We start from the raw sequence: 19420 nt of genomic DNA, 5'->3' as shown, positions 1-19420 counted from the left end.
TGACCACGCTAAATTGCAAGAGAAAAAAAAGAGAGTTGGGTACTTTAAATTTAAAAAAAAATCTGGCGAGGCTTTTTGAGCGTCGCAAATCTCATGAGAGGCATCCTGAAAGATTCAACGGCTTCATCCCGACACCATGGGGTGCAACAAAGTCATTAAATCGCGCCCCTTATCTCCTTACTCTTACAAGGGAGGAAGCTGTCTGACAACAACAGCAAAATGCAGATACAAATTACAGCATTAAACAATTGCTTCTTGTAATAATTTTGTATTGGTGAAGCAGGATGCAAAACTATACTGGACCTGCAGACTATACAGGCTTAAAAAAGATACCTTCAGCTCCTGGCAATATATCCGAGGAATGTGTAATGGACAGCAGGTGGCAGTGTTTAATGGAGTCCAGTATAATGCTGTATTGTAGAGCCAATGAAAAAGTCTGTTTACCCCAATGACTAAGCCATGGGCCGGGAGTCTCCAATTCCGCGGCAGAGTGTCCACGCCGTCGTAAACGCTGTCGTGTTTTATGACGGCGTGAACAGGCCACTCCCACTACTAATTCTAGCCCCTCTAGGGGGCCGGCATGGCGCTGGAGCAGTTCGTGCTGCTCCAACTGCAGATCCCGGCGTGAACTGTGCGCCATGGGATCCGCACATGCGCAGTAGTGCCGATGCCAGCGAGGACATGCGCAGTGGCACCGGCGCCAATGCGCGCCTGCGCAGTGGCCTCCTTCAACGCACCGGCCCCGATGCAACATGGCGCATGGCTACAGGGGCCGGCGCGTAGGAAAGGAGGCCCCCAGCCACAGAGTCCAGCCCGCTGATCGGTGGGCCCCGATCGCGGGCCAGGCCACATCGGAGGACCCTCAGGGTCGCACCCCCTCCCCCCCCCAAACGCCGCCACCTGATCCTTGCACGCCGGGGTCCCGTTGGCGCAGAGCAGGTTAGAACGGCATCAGCGAGACTCGGCTCTTTTCTTACGGCCGCTCGGCCCATCCGGGTCGGAGAATCGGTGGGCTGGCCGCATAGAGCGGCCCGCAACTGGCGCCGCGCCAACCACGCCGGTGCCAATGGCACCGATTCTCCACGGCGTGGCACGATTCGCGCAGCCCGCCAGCAATTCTCCGACCCAGCGCAGGGTCGGAGAATCCCGCCCACTATGTGTGCACCCCCTGTTTGTACAGTACCTGAGAGCTCTGAGATGCAGAGGGATCTGGGTGTCCTCGTGCATGGATCACAAAAGCCTCTTGTGTAGGTACAGCAAGTAATAGAAAAGCTAATAGAATGTTGTCATTTATTGCGAGGGACATTGATTACTTAAATGGGAATGTTATGCTTCAATTGCACAGGACAATAATGAGACTATATTTGAAGTACAGGCCTGTGTACAGTATTAGTCACCTTTTTCTGGAAAGATGTAAATACGTTGGAAGCAGTTCAGCAAAGGTTTACCTGAAGAATCCCTGGAATAGGTGGGTTGTTTTATGAGGAAAAGTTAGACAGGCTCGGCTTGTATCCGCTGGAATTTAGAAGAGTAAGAGGTGACTTGATTGAAAGATATCCTGAGGTGGTTTGACAGGGTGGGCGCGGAGAGGAAATTTCCTCTTGTAGGAGAATCTAGAACAAGGGGCTCACTGTTTAAAAACAAGGGGTTGTCCATTTAAAACAGAGATGAGGTAAACTTTTTCCACTCAGAGTGTAGTGAGTCTTTGGAAATCTCTTTTTGAGAAGATGGTGGAAGCAGAATCTTGGCATATTTTTCGGCAGAGGTGGCTAGATTCTTGGTTAGCAAAGGGGTGAAAGGTCAGCGGAGTAGGCGAAGTGCAGATTTGAAGTTACTGCCAGATCAGCCAACATCTTGTTAAATGGCGGAGCAGTCTTGAGGGGCTGAAGACCTGCCCATCTCTCTTCCTTTCATTTACTCCTTAAAGCCTACCTCTTCCAGCATTCTGATCACCTCTCCTGATTCCTCTTTATGTGGGGCAGTGTAGAATCTTGTCACACCCTGTGGCACAGTAGCTAGCACTGTTGCCTCACAACTCCAGTGACCCAGGTTCAATTCCACCCTTGGGTGACTGTCTGTGTGGAGTTTAGCTCAGTTGGCTGGACAGTTAGTTGGTGATGCAGGTTGGAGGCCAGCAACGCGAGTTCAAATTCCTGTAGTAGCTGAGGCTATTCATGAAGGCCCCACCTTCTCAACTTTACCCTTGCCTGAGATGTGGTGATCTTCAGGTTAAATCACCACCAGTCAGCTCTCCCTGTCAAAGGGGAAACCACCTATGATCATCTGGGACTATGCTGACCTTACTTTACTTACTGATCATTCTATACAAATGCAGTTGTGTTGTGCATCAGTAAGCGAAATCTGCTGTTACACAGGGCTTGTAACATTGCGTAATTTACCTTTAAGTATCAGAGACCCGTCATCTTCCTTTGATTATTACCATTTACCTATGTAGAGGCATTGTAAACGTTACTACATATTGACTTCTCACTGTGACAGTCCTCCCCCCACTCCGACGAGGGAGAACTAAATATCAAAAAAAGAATTAAATTGCTATTACCAATTCCAATGTACATCAGACTGTGTTTAATTCCAAAGCTTTAACATATTGCACTATACCAGTCACGCCTGCCCTATGACAGGACATTCCCACCCAGATGAATTGACCTTTGAATGGTCCGCCAAATTCTCCATCCTGCCCGGGATGAATACATGTGCTGTTGAGGTTTTCTAACAAACAGAAAATCTTTCTTCCTCTCTAAGTGTTAACGGTTAGCAGAACATGAAATGTCACCGCATTAATATAAACTCTGAGACAAAACAACAAAAACAATAGGCAGTTACTGTATAGTGAAGACCATTCAGTCCATCTCTGTATGACGTCTCTTTCCTGGAGCAACCAAAAGTAATCACTGTCCAAGGTCTCTCTCTCTCTCTCCCTCTCTCCCTTCTACCCTTGCACCACCCTCTCCTTTCTGTATTCATTCCTCCCTTAAAGATACAGCAGTCTCTGTGTCAACTGTCTCAACATTCCACGACAATTCTCTGTGGAAATTAACTATTCCTGACCACTCCTTTCTTTCTGAATGGACCACTCTTCCGTTCACAGTCTTCCTAATTGGATTTGCAAAGCAGCTTGTGATTTTTAAATTTCATTTCAAAATTGTTGCCCTCATTTTTCCCCCCCATGTTCCCTTCCCTCGCCACCCCCTCACCCCACCCCCCCCCCCCCCCCCCCCCCCCCCCCCCCCCACCGCATGCATTTGGAGAGTTCCTCTGTTGACACGGGTAATACAGACAATGAGGACTATTTTTACCTTCACTCGTTACAGGTAAACTCACGGAGGTGGATTAGCTGCCCGTCCCATTAACCTGCCCGATTTAGATTTCTATAGAAATAGAATTCAGGCAATTTCAATAACAGGAAGGAAATTCACACTGTCAGTTCCCCATTCAAGCAATGACAGTGAAAACTGCCTCCTGTGTGTTACATTAAGGATATCAGTATTTAAGGATATTAGTGTATACCCTCCAAGATATTTATCAAACGCTTTTTAATATTCCAACTTCCTGCACTGTGGCCACACTATAGAGTGTCAACTCTGGCTCATTTGGTTGAGCCTAGTGGGCGGCGCCGTGGCACAGTGGTTAGCACTGCATCCTCACAGCACCAGGGACATGGGTTCAATTCCAGCCTTGGGTGACTGTGTGGAGTTTGTACATTCTCCCCCTGTGTGGGTTTCCTGTGGGTGCTCCGATTTCCTCCCACAGTCTGAAGGTGTACGGGTTAGGTGTTGGGGTTACGGAGTTACGGCTGGAGTGCTCTTTCGAAGGGTCGGTGCAGACTCGGTGGGCCGAATGGCCTCCTTCTGCATTGTAGGAATTCTATGATTCTTTGAGTCACATGGTTTCGGTTTCAAGTCTACTCTGAAGCTTGAGCACAAAAATCAAAGCTGACACTCCAGTGCAGTATTGAGGGAGTGCTGCATTGTCGGAGGTCCTGTATTTGGGATGAATCATTGGACCGAGGCCCCATCTGCCTTGTAAAAGATTCCATGACACTGTTTTGAAAGAGCAAGGGAGTTATTTACCTCGGTGTACTGGCCAATATTAATCCTCCAATCAACATTACACAACCAGATGATTTGGGCATTATCACACTGCTCTTGGTTGAAGCTGCTGTCCACATTTCCTGCATTACAATAGGAACAAGATTTCAAAAGCACTTCATTGGTTGTGAAGTTCTTTGAGATGTTTGGCAGTTATAAAACGTTCTATACAAATGCAAATCCTCTTTTTTTGTTTTTCCACTTCTCTAGATCTCTATTAACTCACTTGCTGTTTAAGCAAGTTCTCTCTCAGGAAAGAGACGTGCAAAGCAAAAAATAATAATATATGTGATAATCAGATTTGCTTGTTGATTTTGCTGGCTCCAGTATTCCTAAATATTTAGAATTCAGTAAATCCATCCAAGTCAATTATTCCAACTCACAAAATGAGGATTTGGATCACCGCGTCCACAATCATTCTCGACCTCCAGTAGGTAGATTCTCCTGGCCATTACTTTTCTTCCACAGTTTGGTGATGGGGTAAAAGAACACTAGAAAAATCAGGCTTGCAAAAATGCACAGGTGGTTGGACTATGTTTGGAAGCCCGCACTGAACTACCTCAAATAGTATAGGTCAACAAACATTACTCTACACCAGAAGATGTCTGTCTGTCCAGGAAGATAGAAACATCGAAAATAGAAGCAGGAGGAGGCCATTCGGCCCTTTGAGCCTGCTCCACCATTCATTATGATCATGGCTGACCATCCAACTCAATGACCTGATCCCACCTCCCCCCCCCATATCCTTTGATCCTCTTCACCCCGTGCTAATTCTAACTTCTTCTTGAAAACGTACAGGGCCGGGTTCTCCGTTTGGGAGACTAAGTGCTGACGCCGTGAATTAGTTGGTAGTGTTCTACGACCCCATAAACGGCACCAATCCTGGTGCAATTCAAGATCGGTTAATGAGCCAGCGCCATGTATAATTCCAATGCAAAACGGCGTCCGATTCACCACGGTCGGGATTGGTACTTGAGAGGCTGACAAGCTGCAGCCACATATAAGAACTCCCCACACACACTCATTCCAGCCAAGAAGATAGCACCATGAAGAGCAGCACCCTGCTTCACCGATGCGGAGCTCAAGATCCTGCTGGATCCCGTGGAGGAGAGGCAAGTCGTCCTGTTTCCTGGAGTGGGAAGAAGGCTGCCACTCGCCACCGTACACCGAGCCTGGGCACGGGTGGCAGAGGCCGTGAGCGCCTTGGGTCCCACCGCCAGACCGGCCAGCAGTGCCGTAAAAAGCTGCACAACCTCTTCAGGGCGGCCAGGGGACGTAAGCAGCACCGTGCCCCTGGTACCAACCCCCGTCCCACACACCCTTACCCCCCCCCCCCCAGGTGACCGATCCTCATCCGCCAGCAATCTGCTCTCACCCACTCTGCACCACATGCCAACATCCATACCGCCCGCCATGGCCAGGTGCCCTGCACACACAAGTCACCAGCTGCCCACCCCCTGTGCTACCTGCATCTGACTGCCTCACACTGTGCATTTTCTGACCCCCTCCCTCCTCCCCCAGGAGAAGCGTGAGAGCAAATGGGAGGGAGCCCGCCGGACCTGTGGCCCATTATCGCTGCGGAGCAGCGGGCATTGGACCGAGTCGGTGGGTCCGGAGAGCGGGCATTTACTGAGGCAGAGGTCGGTATCGGGGAACCAAGTGAGCCCCCCCTGCTGAGTAGCGGTATCCCTATGGCACACCTGGCACCACCCCCACAGCAACTCACCCAGCACCCCCACACCACACCTCCACCACTCCCACCCCAGCACCCGACCATCTCAACACCACCCCTCCACCATCCAAACCCCAGCACCCCACCAACTCCACACCACCCCACCACCATCCCCACCCCATCACCACCCACGATCCAACCATGCGTCCTGACTTGTGTCTTTCAGGATCACCTGGCAATGAGGCCGGCCCTTCTGGTTCTCCCCTCTCACAGCAAGAACCCCAGGACACGTCGAGCAACGAGGTAGACCGGACAGCGACCTGAGCCCCCAAACACCAGCCCGCGACACTCAAGACACCAACTTTCCATCACAGCCATCTCCAACACCCTTCACCATCCCAGAAACATCTCTGTTTGACATTATAGTGAAGAGGCTCCTGGGGCACTATCTAGTGCGCATCACACGTAAGCAGTGATACATTAGATGGTGGTACGAGCCCCCAATGAGTGGGCGGTCAGAGGGCGGCACAACGCCAGGGACTAGCTGCTGTCCACATGGGTCTCGGGCTACTGGAAAGGGCAGTCCCATCGAAGCTGGAGATGCCAACACAGAGCCAGGGACCACATGAGAGGGTGTCAGCAACAACCCGGTGCTTGCAGGTGCAGTTGGAGGAGTTCAACTGCCTGCTGGGACAGGAGGTAGTACCGACCATGCATGCCACCCAGGCCAACACTGAACTGGTGGCATTGCAGTGGAGGCCTTGGGGGTGAAGCTATCGGCCATGGGTCAAGATGTCCAAGGCCTGAAACGCTCTGTGCGGGCAGTGGTCGGGGCACCTGACAGGGCGGCCCTGTCATAGGCAGCTATGTACCAGGGCCACCTGGACATGCAGCAGGGCTCCAGAGCTTGTCCCAGTCACAACGAGTGATGGCTATGAACTTCAAAGGCATTGCCCGGGCGCTGGCTGACCTGAGCCAGTCACAGGGGGATGTGGCACTGTCTTTGTGCTCCATGGCCATGAGCAATGAGATCCTGGTTGAGACGAGAGTGGGCATTCAGAACTGGCAGCGGCAGGTGGCGGGGGAGCCCCTGGAACTCATTCCGGCCGCACCCATATGGCCGATGTCACTCTGCGCAAGCATGGGCCACGTGCTTACATACATGATGTCGCGTGTATGATATTATGCATACCTATACATAGCAATACTATACCACTTTCTTCTGTTCAAATTCTGCAATGGCTCTGCTGCTTGCCTTTAGTATTAGCCCCCTGCCCTCCCAACATCTCCTCCCCGCCTGTTACAGAAGAAGCTCTGCACTCATACAGAATGGATCGGAATCATGTCATGGAAGTGTCCCTTTAAGAAATGTTTTTGTCTTATCACATGGCTTCAGTGATGTCATTGTGTGGGTGGAGCTGGGCTGTAGCTATGGGAGTTGGTTTTACTTTCGCTTTGAGTTTGAACAGATTTGTTCTGCACGGGTTCAAAAGAAACGTCTCTGTATCTTCATTTTAAAAGCTGTTTCCAGACTGCTTGATAACTTAAAATAAATAATTGCTTTCTGGAAGGAATTCTGCTGTTTTGGAAAGGAAACAAGAGAATCTACACCAGGTCTTGAGTGCTGTGTGCTGGGCCACACCTTTGAAAGGGGGGTACTGGTTTATAAGACCTTGTAATTAAACTGGAACAGTTAAAGGGGAAATTTATTCTGGGTGATACATAGATTACTGTAGCTGTGTGGGATATTTATGTTTGTAGTTGATAAAAATGCTTACTGTGTGTGTTTATAAAAATGTAGAATAAATGTTGTTTTTGATTAAAAGTGCTTAAGGCGTCTGTTGACTAACACCTGAAAGGCAGGCCCTGTACTCCTCATAACCAAAATCGATAAGCAGTTGTAGGTCAGGTGAACTCCATGATATACTTTGGAGTTTTCTAAACCCTGGCCCATAACAATCAGCCCTCAGATGAGAAAAGGCAGTAACCTCACCAAAGGGCTTATGTGAGGAAGGTTTCTGTTCTGTACCATAGATTATAATTTCTAATGTGCCTAAGAAGTCCATTGAGACTGAACAAAAGGATTCTGTCACCTTAAAGCTGAATACACTTGCAAAGCAAAATGAATGGAAGAGCCCTCATGTGTTCCGCAGTTTAGCGATGCTCATCAATAACGTAATGCAAAATGTTTGAACACCTGCGCACATAGCTCTTTTGAACTGTCAAGAGTTTACTTTTTTAAAGGTCTAAAGATTGATATCAGGGAAAATCTCAGTATGTTATTCTCGATCATAGTCATTTGTGATCCATAGTTATTTATGTAAACTGTAATCCAGATCACGCCATGAATCAATTCTTTGTTAATGTGTTTCCCCCTTCTGTTGCCTGTGAAACAGTCACTAGGATCAAGGATCATAAACATTTGATTTTCAATGGTGAGTAATCGGCAGCCAATCTTCAGAATTGGAAACACAACATACTTAACCTGAAAGAGGCTTTACGAGTTTACACTTTATCAAGAATTTCTTTGCTTAAAAACAATCACACGTCTGAAAAAAAGGGCTCTCCACTTTCTAACGATAGCAGGTTATAGGATGGGCACTTACTCTCATCTATTCTCCCTCAGGCAAATGGAAACATGGGCGGTGCAATCTCCGCATGGACATTTAGTACAAATGCAACTTTCTCCAGCTGGAGTAACAGAACTGGGGAGAATGTGCAAAACCAGACACAGAAGATATCAGTTTGAGGTAAGACAAAAAGTTGTACTGTTCCAATTTAACAATCTCGGATTGTGCCCCTTATGTGCAGTTAGGAATTACTACGCGTGAGAATGGCAGGCAGGGATGGACCTGTTAACCCATCGAGTCTGTCCATAGTCCTCCAGCAATTCAGGATCATGACCTCAAATGTCCCCACTCACCAATAGCACACACAGGCAAAAAAACATATGATGTAACATCTGTGTAATGTAAATAAATGCCAGCTGAGGGAGCATTGAATCTCTGCATAGATGGAGAAAGGAGATTTAATGCAGTTTGATAAGCGGAGGTGGGTAAGGTGGAGTGCAATGATATAGTTGGAATCTAGTAAATGCTCAGGAAAGTGTCGATAAGATTGTCTCTTTGATCTGAGTCCATTCCAGTGGAAACTCTAATGCATCACCCAACCAGTGGTTATTCTTTCTATTTTCTTTGAAAAGAATGCCTGAAAACTGTGGAAATTAGTGCATGCGTTTTGCCAGAAGAAGAAATGTTTGGAAAGGCAAAAGCCCAGAAATGGTAAAATGCTGGGGTAATTTCAACAAAGAGGTGCGAGAAATAGGACAGAGCCCAAAGTTGTTAGGTTTCTACCCGATGAACAGAAAAATGGCAACACCTGAGCTGGCACAAGGGAAGGTTAATATTCCACATAGAATTTACAGTGCAGAAAGAGAGCATTCGGCCCATCAGGTCTGCACCGGCCCTTGGGAAGAGCCCATGCCTCCACCCTATCCCCGCAACCCAGTCACCCCACCTAATCTTTTGGACAGAATGAAGCAATTTAGCATGGCTAATCCACCAAACCTGCACATCTTTGAACTGTAGGAGGAAACCGGAGGACCCGGAGAAAACCCACACATACACGGGGAGAAAGTGCAAACTCGGGCGGCATGGTGGCACAGTAGTTAGCACTGCTGCCTACACCTCTGAGGATCCGGGTTCAAATCCTGGCCCTGGGTCACTGTCTATGTGGAGTTTGCACATTCTCCCCGTGCCTGCGTGGGTTTCACCCCCACAACCCAAAGATGTGCAGGGTAGGTAGATTGGCCACACTAAATTTCCCCTTAATTGGAAAAAAATAATTGGGTAATCTAAATTTATAAACAGAAAAGAAACTGCAAACTCCACACACACAGTCACCCGAGGCTGGAATTGAACCGGGTCCCTGGAGCTGTGAGGCAGCAGTGCTGACCAATGTGCCACCTTACCGCCCATACCTGGTGCTTCACCCACCACCAGTAGTTTGCGGACACATCTGGTTAGGGACATGCCTAAGCTGTCCTAAGAATCCTCTTGGATGCCCCCTACCCACCCCCTTCCCACCCTGCTCCGATTGGCTCAGAAGTACTCATAACTCCAGCAATCAAGCATAGATTTAATTCCCGTCCCAGTAAAGAACTAAACTCAGAACCTGATGGGACTTGACAGCATGGATGCTGAAAGGATGTGTTTTTCTGAGTGAGAGAATATAACTAGGGGACACAGTTTAAAAATAAGGGGTCTCCCATTTAATATGCAGATAAGGGAAAATAAATTCTGTCAGAGTGTCTTGAATCTTTGGGACTCTCTTCTCCAGAGAGCGGTGGAGGCAGGGTCATTGAATATTTTCCAGGCAGAAGTAGATAGATTATTGATTCATAAGGGAGTCAAAGGTTATTGGGCGTAGCCGAAACCTGGAGTCGAGCCACAATCAGATCAGCTATGATCTGATTGAATAGCAGAGCAGGCTTGAGCAGCCAAATGGCCTACCCACTGCTCTTAATTTGCATGTTCATACGTAGAGGCATTAATGATTCCAGAGGGACAGACTAGTGCTATTCACTGGCCCCAGATACATTGGAAATAAATTGTAGAATCTTACAGAGGGGCTCACATTGGTCTACTGGCCGATCGAGTCATTTTCTACCCACCTCAGATCAGCCATTCACAGAGTCAAAGAATTGGTACGGCGCAGAAGGAGGCCATTTGGCCCATCGTGTCACCACTGGCTCTCCAAACGAGCATTATGGCTTTGTGCCATTCCCTCTGCCTTTTCCCCATGCCCCTGCATATTGTGTCTATTCAAGCCCCCTTGGATGCCTCCGTTGAACCGGCCTGTAGTGCATTCCAGAACCAGACCACTCGTTGTGTGAAAATGTTTTCTTCTCCCATCAGCTGCCTTTGCCCTTGCTGTTGCAATGACGCCGATTATTTATCAATGTGACCCTTTAGCCCTGGGATTTGGGGCGGGGTCACCACCAGGTGAAAGGGACAGCCATTAATTCTGTGCTATTCTAACAATACAACAGCACCATGGAATTCCCCTTGCATGGTTCACAAGGAGCCATGGGAGGGGATTTTAAAATGCAGAGTGATGTTTTCTGGACACATGAAGTCAAATGTGTTTGCTGGTTCCATTAACCAACAAAATGGCCATAATGGGTAAAAAGAGTTGAAAGATTTAGAAGTAATTCAGACTGATGCAAGAGCAAACAGAATCAGATTAACGCAGGGAGGTATAAATCACTGACATTCAATGGTCAAGGAAAGGGAAAATACTTTATGCTGTCTTTAACTGTTCAGGAATGACATATTATTTGTGAAACAATGCAGAAACGACAGGGTGTTTATGGAATGGTGCAAGATCGATTCCAAAATACTTGGGCCTGAATTTTACTGACCCCTGATGCTGGCCTTGGAGGTCAAGAGGCAGACAGGCAGGTTGGCGGGCAGCCGATATATATAGTTCTGCACCCTGTTAGGGGCGGCTTCTCAGGGCCGCTACATAATGCTGGTGGCAGGCAGGACAATCCTGTGCTGCACAAAGAGACCACCCGGTTTCATGAAGGCAACCTCCCTGCGCCAACCAGGCGACAATGACAACCATTAAAGTTGGATGCTGGAGGCTCTAAAAAAAGGGGTTCGCCAGGAGGAAAGTTAGTCCCTTTGATTGAAGGGGCCTGCCTGCTTGGCTGTCCTCAAGATTTTATTTGTAGTTAGGCCAGCAAGGTGGCCCAGTGGTTAGCATTGCTGCCGCATGGCGCCGAGGTCCCAGGTTCGATCCCGTCTCTGGGTCACTGTCCGTGTGGAGTTTGCACATTCTCCCTGTGTTTGCGTGGGTTTCGCCCCCACAACCCAAAGATGTGCAGGGTAGGTGGATTGGCCATGCTAAATTGCCTCTTAATTGGTAAAAATGAATTGGGTACACTAAATTTATATTTTAAAATAATGTTACTTGTAGTTGCTTCGTGATCTCCTTAATATGCCCCCACTTGCCAGTGGTCCTACAGAAGCCTTGGGACCCCCGCTTGGCACCAATATTGGGGGTCCTGAAGCTTGTGGTAAAATTCAGCCTGAAATAGCTGTCTGAATTTTTTTAAGAGTCTAGTCTCCATCGAAGAGATGAAGGAAGTAAAGGACATATGGTAGTGATGTACCATCAAATACCACGAGATGAGAATGGTGGAACAATCGAGGCTTTATTGAACAAGATGTTGTGCCTCCTGTAGCTGGAACCAGAATAGCTGCAGTGCAGGAGAGCACACAAGTTTATATGCCGCCTGCTGGGTGGAGCCAGCAGGCAGGGATTTACCGTCGTACCTCTAATATACAGGCAGTGCCGTAAAACATGTAATATACCACTAGTGGTGTTCACCACATTCACCCCCTGTTAAAAAAAAGAGTCCGGCGGGGGTGGTGGAAACATTACAAATTATGTCTGTCGGGGGCCTTGACCCTCCTCCGCGATCGCCTCAGTCCTGGTGGTGATGTGGGCGCCGACCTGGTCATGTAGTCTGAGTGAGAAAATCATCTGGGACAATTACATTTACAGTTAGTTTGTCTAAAGCTGTAAAAATGAATGAAAATTTATTGCCGTTTCGAACATGTGGCCCTTCATCCAAATGCTTGGTATGGAAGTTATTCGGAGAACCAAAAGAATTTGTAAAATCCCAGTATCCAATGGATTAAAATCCTGTATATTTAAGAAAATAACCTTCAACAAACTATAACCCATTATAAACACCTCTCATGAATTTTGCAGCTTTGATCTGGAGATGCTAAATGTGCTTAATATTGATAAAGATACTGGCCACACTGTCACACTGCTCCAGTCTATTCACATTCAAACACAGCCTCTGAAACCAGAATATGTGCACTCTGTTTTCATTTTGGAAACATGGAACCATCCAGATTATGAACATACAAACATACAAAATTGAAGCAGACGTAGGCAGTTCGGCCCCTCGAGCTTGCTCTGTTGTTCAGTAACATCACGGCTGATCTTTTGTGTTCCGAACTCCACTTTACCATCTACCCCCGATAACATTTGACTCCTTTGCCCAACAAGAATCTATCTAACTCAGCCTTAAAAATATTCAACAACCTGGCCTCCGCCGCATTTTGAAGCAAAGAGTTCCACAGTCGTACAACCCCCCTGAGAGAGAAAAATCCTCCTCACCTCTGTCCTAAAAGGGCGAACCCGAATTTTAAAACCGAGCCCCCTGGTTCTGAACTCAGCCACAAAAGGAAGGAAACATGCATTCCACATCTATCTGGTCAATGCCGTTCAAGATCTCACATACTTCAGTCAAGTCAACCCTCGCTCTTTCTAGAGGCCCGTGGATTCAAGCCCAGTATGTTTAGCCTTTACTCATAAGCCAACCACTCATTCCAGGTATCTGGTAAGCCTCCGTTGAAGCATTTCCAGCAAATATATATCCTTCTTTAAATAAAAGAGACCATAACTGCACACAGTATTGAGATGTGGTCTCATCAAAGCCCTGTACAACTGAAGCATAACATCCTTACTTTTATATTCAACTCCTCTCACAATAATGTAGAGCATTCCATTGGCCTTCTTGATGACTTGCTGTACCTGTAGGTTGACATTTTTTGCCTCATGCACTGGAACACCGAGGCCAGTATTCAACATACCTCTGATGGGCGTGTGCCCAGCCTGGAAGTGCATGTAATTATGCAAAGTGACGTCAGGCCCACATCCCGCCATCATCACTCACTTGCACGATATTTCAGTTGGTGGGCGTCCGCAAAATCAGAAGCGCGCTCGCTGACAATCAAACAACAATTTAGTCCATTAGGGGGACAAGTGAATGCAATTTGGTGTGTCCGATCTGCTTTTATGGCAGGCTAGCGGGCGAATTGGAGAGGCAGCCTTTATGTTTTAGCTTCAACATCGATCCAGGGTGGGATGAACTGTCAGGGCCCAAATTAAACTTTAAAAGGTCTCTGGAGACTGAGGTGTGTGTCTGAATGTGCTGCCTACACAATCCTTGCATAGTTTTTCCGTTGCAATTTATCTTTCACGAGTCAACAGCAGCTCCCAGAGACAGCACCGCACCAGCTGTCCCACTGAGGGAGCACATTAGAAGTACCAGCCCGTGCGTTATGGACCCGGGTTCGACCCCGGCACTACGTCAATGTCCGTGTGGAGCTTGCACATTCTCCCTGTCTCTGCATAGGTCTAACCCCCACAACCCAAAGATGTGCAGGGTAGGTGGATTGGCCACGTTAAATTGTCTTTTAATTGGAAACATTTTTTTAAAAGAAGCATCCGCTCGCACACTGCCTTTTCTTGGTGCCTGCGCTTGTCCTGCCCTCCCTGACAGTTCTCAGCCTTTCATAGAGTCCGTTTCACACTGGATGGTCAGTAATTCCTGGCTGACATATTTCACAACCAACGACAAAAAATTCAGACCCTAGATCCCTCCGCACCCCAGAATTCTGCAGCCGTTCTCCGTTTCAGTAAAACTCTGTTTTTTATCTTCTATTAAACTGAGCAACTTCAAATTTTCCCACTTTACACTCCGTCTGCCAGATTTTTACCCACTCACTCAACCCATCTATATCTGTCTGCAACCTCCTTATGTCTTCTTCGCAACATAGTTTCCTCCTTACCTTTGTGTCATCTACAAATTTTGCTACCGTGCCTTCAGTCCCCTCATTTAAGTTATTTATGAAATTGTAAAAGGATGAGGCCTCAGCACTGACCCCTGCTGGTCTCCACTCATCACATCCTGCCAATCAGACAAATCTTGTCTGTTTTCTGTCAACCAGCCAATCTTTTATCCGTGCTGATATGTTACCCCCACACCGTGAACTTTTATTTCCCGCAATAATCTTTGATGTGGGAACCTGATCAAATGCATTCTAAAAATCCAAATACAGCACATCCACAGGCTCCACTGTATACACTGCACATGTTAATCCTTCAAAGAACTCCAATTAATTAGTTGAACATGATTTCTCTTTCACAAAACCATGCTGACTTTTCCCAATTGCCTTGAGTTTCTTTAAGTGCTCTGTTACAACCTTCTTAATGATCGATTCCAGCACTTTCCCCATGACTGATGTCAAGCTATTTGGCCAATATTTTTCTGTTTTCTGCCTCCTTCCCTTCAGACAGTATGACTGTGTGAAGTTTGCACAGTCTCCGTGGGTTTCCGCAGGATGCTCCGGTTTCCTCTCATAGTCCAAAGATGTGCAGGTTAGGTGGATTGGCCCCGCTAACTTGTCGCTAGGTGGGATTACGGTGATAGGGTGGGGTAATTGACCTAGGTGGGGTGCTCTTTCAAAAGGTTGGTGCAGACCCGATGGGCCGAATGTCCTCCTTCTGCACTGCAGGGATTCTATGAATAGAGAGGTTATATTTGTTACTTTTTAGTCTCATGGAACCTTGCCAAAATCTAGGGAATTTTGGAAAATTAACACCAACTCATCTATTACTTGATTAGCCACCTCTTTTACGACTCCAGAAGGAATCTATCAGAACCAGGAAACTTGTGTTACAATGTCGATTAATGTTATAACTGGGCGGGAAGATCACAGAAGGGAACCATGGCTCAATAACGTTTACTTATTTTTTAATAAAACATGGAGGCTGAAATTCCAGCTGAAATGACAGCCGCGACCAGCTTTAAAAATGAGGGTGCGCTGCTCATGCGTGCCCGCTCATCAGTGCGCATGCCCAGAGCCCAGAGAGAAACACCGCCTCCTCCTGTCACCCAGCAGAAGATTTTTTTTTTAATTCAGTTCAGTCTTCCTGCATCTGTCTTGAATATGCTCAATCGCTGAGCCTGCAGAACTCGCTTTGATAGTGAATTTTAGAGATTAAAAAGATTCACAATACTTTGAGTTATGTAATTCCTCCTCATCTATGTCTAAAATCGTTGCATTGTAATTTGCAGACTATGTCCCCAGGCTGTAAACCACCCATCTGAGGAAAACTTACATTCTGCATCTGCAGGCATTGTAAAACCCGGGGGCGCAACCCCAGATGGGTCGCGGGCAGGTGTCGGGAGGGTCGGGAGGAACACGCAAAACTACGCGCAACAGCTGCAGCAGCCGGCTTTTAATAACGCCGGCTGCGAGCAGCCTTCAAAATGGCCAGGAACAGATAAAAAAAATTCAGCCGCACTGCGCATGCGTGCCTGATCATCGGTGCGCATGCGCAGTGGGACCGCATTTTTTCATACATGGTCGCAGCCTTTTTTTTTTCACATTCAGGTGGCCAAAAAGACCAAAGGGACAAAGGGACCATTGGGGCCAAAGTGACCCAAAACCATTTCTTCCATTTTTGTCAGCAATAAACAAGTTAAGAGAAAATGATGAGTCCAGCAGGTCGGCCGGCGTGGGTCCCAAAGGTCGGCCGGCGTGGGTCATAAAGTTCAGCTGGGTTGGGTCCCGAAGGTTGGCCGGTTGGTAAAAATGGGTCCCCGGAAAAAACATTTGAAAAACACTGCTCGAAAGAGTCCTGAGAGAATAATGCCTATTTTAATGAGAAAATGTCTCATTCTTCGCTATTCTGTCCTATAGAATATAAACCCAGGCTCACCTCTTGCATTAAAGGTGAGAGAAAATGGTGGGTTGCGAATGTCGGCCAGCGTGGGTTGCGAAGGTTGATCAGCGTGGTTTGCGAAGGTCGGCCAGCGTCGTTTGCAAAGATTGGCCGGCGTGGGTCACGAAGATCAGTCGGCGTGGGTCCCGAAGGATTGCCGGTTGTTAAAAATGGGTACCTGACAAAAAGGTTTGAAAAATATAGCCTTAAACTCCAATGGTCTCAGTAACACTTTAAACCTTTAAACACACAGGGTGGCTGTGGTCAAGTACACTCTCCACTCTGAACTTCAAGTGAATGTCTATGTTTTTTTTCTCAGAATGCACCAGATGATTGTCACATGAGAGTTTCCAAACACCATTCCAAAAAGAAACACGCTTTAACATCTTTTTTCAAAACAATGCTTTCCATTAGCAGTTTGCATTATAAATCCATTCCAGGTTTTCCAACTGTACTGTCAAACAATGGTTTCCGCTCCACTTTTAACAAGAATGCCAGTGCCAGGTTTTTCACCTCTCCTTTCAGGTTCCCTTTGACTTACTCGAGTCGGAGGCGGTTCAGAGGCTGATTGCTGGGGGGGGAGTTTGTGTCACGAGGAAAGGTTTCATGAGGTTGGGGCCCCGCACAAACTGTTTTTACACAAACTCAGAGATCCAGCCACTGACTTCCACAGTTCTTTGAATTCACATTCCACAGGCTGTAGTAAAATCTCACATATCTGAAAATCACTTCAGATATCTTTCTAGTGTCTCAGCTTTTTTGTCTGCCTTTATTTTTAACCTCAGATGTCTTGGAAATTTCTCTTCATTTCTCTACTTTCATAAACCAACTGCTCTTCAGATCTCTGTACTTGTTTTCTTAACCAATACTCCAAGGCATGTTTTTGCTTCCAACAAAGCTGAGAGAGATGTTCCATCGCGAGCTTTCTAAATCAACTGCTTCTAGCAGAGCTGTGAGAGATGCCTTCTCTCTAACTACCTATCTCCACTGGAATCAAATTAGCTAAACTAAAACTCAAAAGCCACTTTATCTTACATGGTCCCAGTCGGTAAGCAACACCCAGATACCTCTGGTGGCCTATTTATTCTTCACGCTCTAGCCCTGTCTAAGCACAATTGAAGCACAGTTTGAACACCCACACGTACAAGCACCTTTGTCCAGCATGGATCTAACTATAGGTTTTACACTTCCAGGCACAGAAACATTAAATTAAATCCACTTAAACCTATACCTTATTCCAAATGTTTACAAATACAAATCTAATTTCATTAAAACTACCTTTGTTTTCCAAAATTTATCAGCCCGCAGTTCCATCAGTTTGCTCAGTAGAGCTTCCCTAGTGATTTTAAGTTCAACAATTTCCCCTTCTCCATCCGCTTCTTGATTTAGGGGCTGTTTAGCACACTGGGCTAAATCGCTGGCTTTGAAAGCAGACCAAGGCAGGCCAGCAGCACGGTTCGATTCCCGTAACAGCCTCCCCGAACAGGCGCCGGAATGTGGCGACTAGGGGCTTTTCACAGTAACTTCATTGAAGCCTACTCGTGACAATAAGCGATTTTCATTTCATTTACAGTTATTACTGCAAAGGTTTTGTTTCCTCGATAGTGAAAACTATAGTGAAAATATTTGTTCACAGAATCAAAGAATTGTTACAGCACAGAAGGAGGCCATTTTGTCCATTGTGTCAGCACCAGCTCTCCAAATGAGCATTAAATGTGTCATTCCCCTGCCTTTCCCCTGTACCTCTGCACATTGTTTCGATTTAAATGATCATCTAATGTCCTCTTGAATGCCTCGATTGAACCTACATCCACCACACTTCCAGACAGCGCATTCCAAACCCAAACCACTTGCTATATGATAAGATTTTTCTCACATCATATTTCCATCATTTCATCCACCATTTCCTTATTATCAACTATTAACTCCCCATCATCACTCTCTGGAGGACCAACACACACATTACATTTTTCCTTTTTAAATACCTGGAGAAACTATCCGCCTTTACATTTCTAGTTATCTTCCTCTCATACTCTAATTTCTATCTCAATATTAACATTTTAGTCATTCCCTGCTGTTCTTTACATTCTGACCAATCATCTGACCTGCTACTCCGCTTTGCTTCTTTCTTAAGTTTGATGTTTTCCTTAATTTCTTTGGTTAGCCACAAATGGTGCACCCTCCCCTTTAACTTTTTTTAATTGCAGGAATGTACTTAATCTGAGATTTCTGAAATCTCCCCTCAAATGTCTGCCACTGCTTCGCTATTGATCAATCGTCTAAGTGAGGATCCCAGTTTACTGCAGCCAGCTCAGCTTTCACACCCGCATAGTTGCCCCTATTTAAGTTTAAAATGCAACTTTTCTCCCTTTCCAACTGGTTGTAAAATTCAATCAAAGTGTTCGCTGCTACCTAGGTGTGCCTTCACTCAAGGTCAGGAATTAATCCTGTCACATAAAAATCTAGAAAATAGCAGCAGGAGTGGGCCATTCGGTCCGTTGAGCCTGCTCCGCCATTCAATATGATGGTGGCAGATCATTCAACTCAGTAACCTGTTCCCACTTTCCCCTTATATCTTTTAACCCCTTTAGCCCCAAGAGCTATATCTAACTCCTTCTCAAAAGCATACAGGCTTTGGCCTCAACTGATTCCTATGGTCACAAATTACACAGGCTTACCACTCACTGGCTGAAGACATTTGGCTTCATCTCAGCTCTAAAAGGTTTACCCCTTATCCTTAGACTATGACCCCTGGTTCTGGATACCCCCACAATCGGGAACATCCTTCCTGCATCTGCCCTGTCTAGTCCTGTTAAATGTTATAGGTTTCTATGAGCTCCCATCTCATTCTTCTGAACTCCAGTGACTATAATCCTAACCGACTCAATTTCTCCTCGTTTGTCAGTCCCACCTTCCCAGGAATCAATCTAGTAAACCTTCTCTGCACTTCCTCTACAGCAAGGACATCCTTCCTCAGATAAGGAAACCAAAACTGCACATAATATTCCAGTTGTGGTCTCACCAAACTCCTGTATAATTGCTC

At 46.6% G+C, this 19420-nt stretch overlaps 1 long non-coding RNA gene across 1 annotated transcript in view; it reads left to right on the top strand.

Annotated features, from left to right (window-relative positions):
* The window catches only part of LOC119964469, an 84368-nt gene that overhangs the window by 38133 nt on the left and 26815 nt on the right, over nt 1-19420 (top strand). Inside the window, exon 2 of the long non-coding RNA XR_005460303.1 lies at nt 8408-8531. This is a non-coding gene — a long non-coding RNA (uncharacterized LOC119964469). The remainder of the gene's footprint in view (nt 1-8407; nt 8532-19420) is intronic.

This window comes from Scyliorhinus canicula, chromosome 4, assembly GCF_902713615.1.
Source record: "Scyliorhinus canicula chromosome 4, sScyCan1.1, whole genome shotgun sequence".
NCBI classification, from domain to species: domain Eukaryota; kingdom Metazoa; phylum Chordata; class Chondrichthyes; order Carcharhiniformes; family Scyliorhinidae; genus Scyliorhinus; species Scyliorhinus canicula.
The sequence above is the reverse complement of the archived record's forward strand: the minus strand, read 5'-3'. Positions and strand labels throughout refer to the sequence as shown.